At 35.9% G+C, this 9302-nt stretch overlaps 1 long non-coding RNA gene across 1 annotated transcript; it reads left to right on the forward strand.

Annotated features, from left to right (window-relative positions):
* The first annotated feature begins 914 nt into the window (after nucleotides 1-914).
* LOC104087398 (uncharacterized) lies at nucleotides 915-6697 on the forward strand. The gene is made up of 3 exons (XR_684283.4): nucleotides 915-1478; nucleotides 2526-2673; nucleotides 6371-6697. It is a non-coding gene; the product is annotated as an uncharacterized lncRNA (long non-coding RNA).
* Nucleotides 6698-9302: the final 2605 nt, after the last annotated feature.

Consider the following 9302-nt stretch of genomic DNA (forward strand, 5'->3'; position numbering starts at 1 on the left):
GCCCACTTCTATGGCCATCACATGTGCGGGAAAATCTTCGCATCTACGACCTCTGCTCAACTCATCCTTGGCCGCTTCTGCGGTTCCTTTCCCGCTTATGTGGGCTCGCACCTGCGGTGCCTACTCCGCAGGTGCGGTTATACTAGTAGCAACAGCACTTCAGCTGCTTCATCAACTCACAATCGAGTCTGTTAACCACCCAAAATCAACTCGAGGCCCCCATGACCTCAACCAAACATACCAACTAGTCATATAACCCAATGCGAACTTAGTCGTACCTTCAAATCACCCAAAACAACGTCAAAACACATATTACACCCGGATTCAAGCCTAAAGAACTTCTAAACTTCCAAATTCCACAACCGTCGCCGAAACCTATCAAACCACTTTCGATTGTCCTCAAATTTTGCACTCAAGTCATATTCAACATTACGGACGTACTCCAACTTCCGGAATCAGAACCCGATTCCGATATCAAAAAGTTAACCCCTGGTCAAACTTTTCAAAAATTCGACTCTCACCATTTCAAGCCTAAATTAGCTACAGACCTCAAATTCACAGTTCCGACATGCTCCTAAGTCCAAAATCACCAACGGAGCTAACGGAACCAACAAAACTCCATTGCAGAGTCATTGTCACACAATTCTCATTACGGTCAAAATCCTAACACTTAAGTGTCCTAAAACATTCCAAAACCAGAAACAAGACCTCACAGCAAGTCATATAAGCAGAAACAGATACGGGAAAAGCAGTAAATAGGGGATCGGGGCTATTATTCTCAAAATGACCGGCCGAGTCATTACAATTTAGTAACCCACAGATTGACTCTCAGCCGTTTGATCTGTCTTGATACAATGGTCAACAATCAATCTCCCAACTATGTATTTAAGACTTAGAGAAACCAAAATTTTGCCTTATTTTCTCTTCATTTCTTTCTTCCTCTCTCCTCTCACAGTTACCGCTCCACCCACAACCGCCGACCCGCTGCCGACAATCACCATCACCGGTCGGCCGGCGACCAAACGACCTAAACTTTACATCACTAGACTCCTCTCCACACCCTCTTTTCGATTCCTCAACTCAAAATCTCCAAAGACCTACCCAAATTCGTAGATCTAACCTCAACATTAATCCTAGCCTCCACCCCCACCGTTCACTACCTTTAAACCCCATAAAAATCTTATCACTGGCCTCCTCTCACTATCCCCTTCTCCATTCCACACCCAAAAACATTCAAACCTCTCTCAAAATCCCGAAGTTCTGGCCAGCCACCATACTGTCGCTACCTCAACACCACTGCCTTATTATTTTAGCCTATTCAATCCAAAGACTCACGTTTCCTTCTAATATGATGCTAGAACTTATTTGTTTGGGTGTCTACTATAATAAAACTTGCGTTGTGAGGTCGGACAATCATTTGTTGATATCCTCGGCATCTTGTCGTTGTGCGATTTGGCCTCGAATGTCCCTGAGTTTTGGTAATACCTCTCTCCTTTTTATGATTTCGTTCTTATAATTAGCATTAGGTTTAGAGTTTAATTTTCATTCACTTTTTTTGTTATTCTTATAAATTTGAGTAGTGATCTGTCGAGTTGCTATTGTTTTCATGATGTTTTATGCCGCTTCTGATTAGCTCTTTAGTTTCTCACGGTGATTAGTTTAGATGTATCATATGTGACTAACATCAATTGAGTTACTTCTTGACTGATTAGTTATTTAGTTTAGTTACGTTGATTTGGTTCGTAGTTGATATTTCTGAGTCGTTCTTTATGTTAGTTTGTTTTTATTAGTTTAGTTTTGTTGATTAATTGTTGGTCAGTTTAGAATCAATAGTGATTAGTCGCCGTGTGTTGTTAAATCTCCATACTTTAACAGAAATCCTAATCTCTTTGTTCCCGTCGTTAATATTCTGTTTTCTTTATGATTGATTTTAGTTTCTTAATTTAGATTTCTGTCTCGTTTATTTCATTTTTGATTGTGTCGTTGGCTCGTCGCTCAATTAGTATGTTTTAATCAATTACTTCACTGTTAATACGTATTTTTTGCTTAATCATTGAGTGGTTGTCTCTGATTGGTTGCACCGATGTGGGTAATTTACCTGGCAATTGAATGCTGGATTTTCTATTTTACTCTTATTTGAATCAGCTGGAGTGGTTTCATATTAACTATCACGACCCAATTCTTGTTTAGGCCGTGATGGCACCCCGCACTATTGCTAGGCAAGCCGACAGTGAACAATCTAGTGATTTCCATTTTTAATAAGGTTTTTATTTTCAAACAGCTAATTTTCCTTAAATTTAAAGAATTTAACAAATAACGAAATTTAAAGTGAACAAATCGAAAGCAACTAAATGAAATCATAACCATAGAAATACAACCCAAAATCATAAGTCTACTAGTGTGTGCCAAGACCCGGTGTCACAAGTATATGGGATACTAGTTGAATATACAAAAGAATTCTAATCTACTGTCTGAAATGGAATAGACAGAACAAACTAACAAAAGAAGGACTCCGGCTTCTGCAGAACGGCTCGGAAGGGCAGCTAGCTCACCGTGTAATCTCATAGCGGGGATCAAATATGCGCACCAGACTAGTAACCAGATGTACCTGCTTCAGATCCTGCACAATCAAGTGCAGCAGTATAGCGTGAATACATAAACAACATGTACCTAGTAAGTATCCAATCTAACTATGGGCCAACCATGATATATCAGATTTTATACTAAGCATGGATTTCACGAACAATACTGAATGCTCAATATCAGGTGATAGTAAATTCTTCTATCGCAAATATTAAATCCCAAGTTTAGTTTTCATAATTTAACAACTTGTATTTCAAAGCATTTTAAGCAATATAAATTATGAATAGTTCCAAAGACTCTCATGCGCATATTATGTCGAGGTCGTAAGACCCGATCCAACATAATATTTAAATTATGCACTGCCGAGGGTCGAACGACATGAACCATAGATGTATCTATCTGCTACCGAGGTGTTCGACCCGCTCCACAAATAGAAAATATTTCAAATAACACACAAATTCTCATTTATAGTCAGATGTTCCATTCACAACTTTAAGTAAGTGAATTTAACCTTTTACAATTCTTTTATCAACTTCCAATGTGACTTAAGCAATTAAATCAACAAGTAGGAGTGCAAACATTTCAAGTATAGCATGGTATGGTTCCTAGACTACCCAGACAATAGCATAATTAGTAGCTACGTACGGACTCTCGTCACCTCGTACGTACGTAGCCCCCACAAGTAGGAGTACATATTAGTTATCATTTACCTATGGGGTTAATTTTCTCTTACAAGGTTAGAAAAGTGACTTACCACATCTCAAGGCCTACTTTTCGGTCCAAGATTTGTGCCCAATACCCTTAATTTGGCGCCAAACGACTCGAAACTAGACAAATATTATATAAAATAATTAAAACATGTTTAAAAGTTCATACCCTAACTATCAAAGTCATTATCCAAGCCTATTTGCAAAAATCCTAAAACTCACCCCCAGGTTCACGTGTCCGAATTTCGGAAATATTTAAAGAAAGTTGTTACCTATAAATTTATAAACTCAAATATATGATTTTTACTAAATCCCCTAACAAATTTCATGGTTAAATCTCATTTTATTAAAAACCTAGGTTTTTACCTAAACCCATAATTTTTACTAATTTACATGTTATTAGCTACCTTTAATCTATGTATTTAACTCAAGATTGGAAAAAATCACTAACCTCCAAGTGCTAGATGAAAACCCCTCTCAAAAAGCTCCAAAAATTACCCAACAATGGAAATAAATGAGCCAAAAATGACTAAGTCCCATTTTAAAAGAAACCTCATTGCCTCCAGCAATTCCGCACCTGCGGTCAAAGGGCCGCACCTGCCCCATCGCTTCGATGGACCAAAGTCCGCTTCTGCGGATGTTCCCTGGGCCGGCTGGCTTTACTTCTGCGGATGGGGTCCCGCTTCAACGGTCCCGTTTCTGCGAAGGTTGGGGCGTACCTGCGGATCCTGGGTTGGCCTTCCTTGACCTGCGACTGACCAAGCGCATGTGCGATTATGACAGCAGCTGGAGCTTCCGCTGTTGCTCAAAATTTCCAAATTGGTCCGAGCCTCATCCGATTGGCACTTGGGGCCCGCCCGAATATTCCAACAAGTTTGGAATCATAAAACGGACTCGCTCAGACTCTCAGAATGCCCGAAACAACATTAAAACTAAGAATCACACCCCAAAACTAATTGAATCAAACTTATAAACTTCAAGTTCTTCAATTTACTCGCAATATGCCTAAACGTACTTAAACTACTCGGATTGACACTAAATTTTGCGTGCAAGTCTTAAATGCTATTACGGAACTTCCCGATCTTGAAATTCCGTTTGGACCTTGATATCGCCAAAAACCGCTCCAAACCAAATTTAAAGAACTTCTAAAACCTTCAAAGAACCAACTTGCACTATTAGATGCCAAAATACTCCCGGGTCATCCAAAACTTGATCCGAATATACGTCCAAGTCCGAAATCATCATACGAACCTATTGGAACCGTCAAATCTCAATTCTGGGGTCGTTAACCCAAAATGTTGACTGAAGTCAAACTTGGTATTTTTAGCCAAACTTAAAAAATCAAGTGCTCCGATTTCTACCCGAATCCTTCCAAATTTCGAAGTAACCACCCCGCAAGTCATAAAACAGTAAAAGCACGTATGAGAAGTCTTATTTAGGTGAAAGGGGTTCTAGAAAGTAAAATGACCGGCCGAGTCGTTACATTAACTTGTGAAGGATAGAAGGTGAATAATGAAAATAGGATGCATGTTAGTTTACTTTTACTATTTTAAGCATGATTGAATAGAATATACAATTAATCTGCTTTGTGTCAGAATTTGGTGAAAAGAGGACTGTTTTGGCATACAAAAGTTAGTGCTTTTGAACCGATTTTTGGTGAACCAAAATATGTCAAAAGGAACTTATTTTTCCTTCTTAAAAGACACATCTTGACACTAGGGATGTACAAAGAAAACAGACAAACCACACCAAACCGATAATCCAAGTCAAAAACGAGAAAACAAAACCCGACTATGGTTTGATTTGGTTTGGTGTTGGAGAAAAAAAATCGACCATAATTAGATGGTTTGGTTTTAACTAAAAAAGTCAAACCGAAACCAAACCAACCCGAAATTACATGTATAGAAGATTTAAATATATTTAATACATAAAAATATTTATTCTATTGTGGTTTATAAATATTTCTTAAATATTTTCATAATTTTATCTTTTAACGTATTATTTCAAGATTGGACGTATAATTTTTGGATTCTCCAATAAGTTTTATAGTCCATAAATATTAGTAACTCAAACAAATCCCAAACCAAAATCAAATCAAAATTAATGCTAACAAAAGACATTCAATTCAATGGTATTAGGGTCTAGGTATGACAATAGTGTTGGATATTATTTTTTCCATGGTTTAGATAAAATGCACAATTATTTTTAGTGTTTAGTCATGTAATTAATATTAATTTTTAGTCATACCTATTTTAGCAACTTAGTAATTTAAGATTATTTTTATTTTCATTATGACTTATTAATAATATTTATTTTATGCGATTTTATTATCTTTATTATTGAACATTTTAGTACAATGCCATGAATCATCTCATAATTTATGTTAGTTTCTTGGAAACTTCTTATATAGTTATGTCTTACTAGGATTAAAGAAATATTTGGAGCACAAATTCTATATTTTGTGTTGTGAAGACTTTATGAATAAAAACCCGATAATCCAAAAAATCTGAGAAAAATACCGACTTTGATTGGTTTGGTTTGGACTTTAGATTTAATAACCCAACACAACTGATTTGGGTTGGTAATTGAAAAACCCGAACCAATCCGACCTATGTACACCCCTACTTGGCACACTTAATGGACACATCTCTACTCACTAAAGAAAGGAGAACTTTGAGAGAAAAATTTCAGTTGAAGCTTTGCTTCTTCTTTTTTTTTCCAAAGTTTCCCAGGTTGACTGGGGTGTTATATACTTTTATTATTTGAAATAGAGTACAAGAGGGGAGCTTGACCTTACCTCAATAATATAACACAAGGATGAGGTCCTTTAGTAAGCTTTAGGAGTAAGTCTTAGTGTGCATAATCTTTCAGAAAAATAGAAGAGTCTTAGAGTTTGTTTCTGAGTTCCTTCCCTTGGAAAGTCACTGGTTTTACTAAGATTTCTGGGCAGCTTTAGCACTGCTGATTTCACTGATGTTCCTACTGTTGTTTCTATTGTCTTTGCTGCTGAATTTTTATTGCTGCACTGCTCTATTTTATTATTTTGCAAACCAGGTAAATTTTAAATTTTTATATTGCAGATTCTTGATTATATAAGAAGGATTTGACCCTAGTTTGGCTGATGAAACATGATTTCGTTTCAAGATGAATGTTATTTTAGTTGTTATCATCATGTAAATCTTTTAGAAGTTAATTAAACCATAAGTTCTTCTTTACATTGTGGTCGAAACTGCATTCTGCTCAGTCTATATCAAACAAGGTAGTGTAGATTCTCATTCACATTTTACTTTTAGGGATTAAAGTTCATTTATCAGTTGATGTTCCATGTTTGAGTTTAGGTTACCTGACCCTCTGTTTTGACTTTCTTCGTGAGTTTTCATTGAAATATTTATACATATTCATGCTAATATCTTTGCTTTGGTTAAGTTATATGCTTTATACAACTGATATGTTAACATTCGTATTTGTTAAGATTGGTAACCAAGTTTTCAGTTATGAAGGTATAAAAGAAAGTACATGTTAGGGATACAAGTGTTATGTCATGGCCCAATTTCACCTACAGGTCGTGATGGAGCCCAACATCACTGCTAGATAAGCCAACTAGTGAATTGAATATATAATTTATTTTTTAATAAATTTTTGAGCAATAAAAACTTTTCGTAATTGCAAGATTTAAGAAAATAAGGTTTAAATATATAAAACCGAAGTAATAATTCAAACCATAATTCTACTAGTGTGCGTGCTAGGACCTGATGTCACAAGTGTATGAGCATGTAGTAGATTATAAAAAATTCTAAATATTGTTTGAACAAAAAAAAATAGACAGAATACAAATACAAAGAGAGACACTAGGTGCTGCAGAACGGCTCAAGAAAGACAGCTCACCACTAGGCCTCAGGATATCGGGGATGCACACTAGTAGGACCGCCTGATGCACCTGTCTCAGATCATGCACAAATAGTGCAGCAAGTGTAGTATGAATACGTAAACAACGTGTACCCAGTAAGTATCAAGTCTAATCTCGAAGAAGTAGTGACGAGAGGTCGACTTCGACACTCACTATGGGTCAATAATATTAAGATAGAAATATTTAAATAAACACGATTTATGTGAATAATAACAAATTACTTAGCAAGCATAAACAAATAATTCTTTCACAATTTAATACTTTCCAATAAGTCGTTTATCTTCACAAACTGCAATAAAATGTCAAAGCACCGTGTAATTATTATTATTAAGCACGATTTATGCCAAGGTCGTACAACCCGATCCGGAATAGTGTGTACACTGTCGAGGATCGAGCAGCATGAACCATAGATGCATCTATCTATTGCTGAGGTGTTCGGCCCGCTCCACAAGAAGAGAAGGATATTTTATAAGCACTTGACTTAAACTTTATTGAGGTTTTATACAAAATTAATACGGATTTCATTAGCAGTCTTTCACAATTTATCCAACAAATACTAATAAAATCAGGCATATTTAAATTAACAAGTATGTGCAATAATTCCAAATAATTCATAATTGTGTCCTAAAACTACCCGGACAATAGCATAATAGTAGCTACGTACGAACTCTCGTCTCAAATCTCACTTCCTGTCACGACCCAAAATCCCTCCACAGGCATCGTGATGACACTTAGTCTCTAAGACTAAGTAAGCCGATTATAACTACAATTCAAGCCAATTTTTGTTTTTATATAGATAATCAAAACCAACAACGGAGATAATTAAAAACAACCTCCCAAGACTGGTAATACCGAGTCACGAACTCTAACTGAATATAGGAAATGATCTCAAGAATCGAATACTCAATATTGTTTGATTAATAATTAACAATACAATAAAATGAAAAGACTCCAAGGGACTACGAAGACCAAGCAGCTCTACCTTGAATCCTTGCGATCACACTCTAACTTTGTCCGAGTCTGATATCTCTAATACCTGACTCTGCACAAAAAAATATTCAGAAGTGTAGTATGAATACACCACAGTCGGCACCCAATAAGTATCAAGACTAACCTCAATGGACTAGTGACGAGGTACAGTCAAGAAACTCACTAGTTTAATAACCTATGCAATATAGTATACAAAGATAATAGGAAGAAAATAACAATCATTGCAACAATAATCAATCAGTGATAAACACAGCAGGGCAACAAGAACACCATAAATATTCCTCAACAAATGATGAATACAAGTACAACTAATTAATCAAGTTCTTCAAATATAAATCTTTCGCCTATATGTTTTTTAAATAATAATCTTCAGGATATAATACTTTCCAATAAATATATTTCGAATATACTCCCTTCAAATAAATATCTTTCAAATATAATTCTTTCGAATAAACATCTTTCGAATACAATCCTTTCAATTATAATTCTTTCAAATGAATATCTTTCGAATAAAAGTCACCCCATGACACCTCATTTCGTAATCATAAATTACGGATCTCAACCCACTTTCATATTTCTACGGCACCTCGTGCCAATTTCTCTATCACAATCGCACAGACAACTCACGTGTCAATATCATCATTTACTCACGGCTCTTCGTACCCACATTTCATATCACAATTTCGCGGATAATTCACGTGACATTATCATTATCATTTAATCACGACAACTCGTGCCCACATTTCATTTCATAATCTGCCTGACAATATCCACAGGTTCATAATTTCAATATATATCTGACTATTATCAAGTTTACTGAATTTATAAAATAAATTGCACAATATATAAAAGAAGTCACAAAGAAATCATAACATCACATAAAAAATCACCAATACATTAATCCCACATCATCACATATCACCCCTGAAAATAGCCACCCTTATCCCTCCGCCCTGACAATATCAATAGCCACTCTTATCACTCATATAATAGTGTCACGACCCAAAAATAAACCGTCATGATGGCGCCTATCGTGGTACTAGGCAAGCCACTACTCAACTATCTTAACACATTGAAAGCTTTGAAATTATAGACGGAAGCAATTAATATTTAAG

Source organism: Nicotiana tomentosiformis, chromosome 4 (assembly GCF_000390325.3).
Source record: "Nicotiana tomentosiformis chromosome 4, ASM39032v3, whole genome shotgun sequence".
Taxonomy (NCBI): domain Eukaryota; kingdom Viridiplantae; phylum Streptophyta; class Magnoliopsida; order Solanales; family Solanaceae; genus Nicotiana; species Nicotiana tomentosiformis.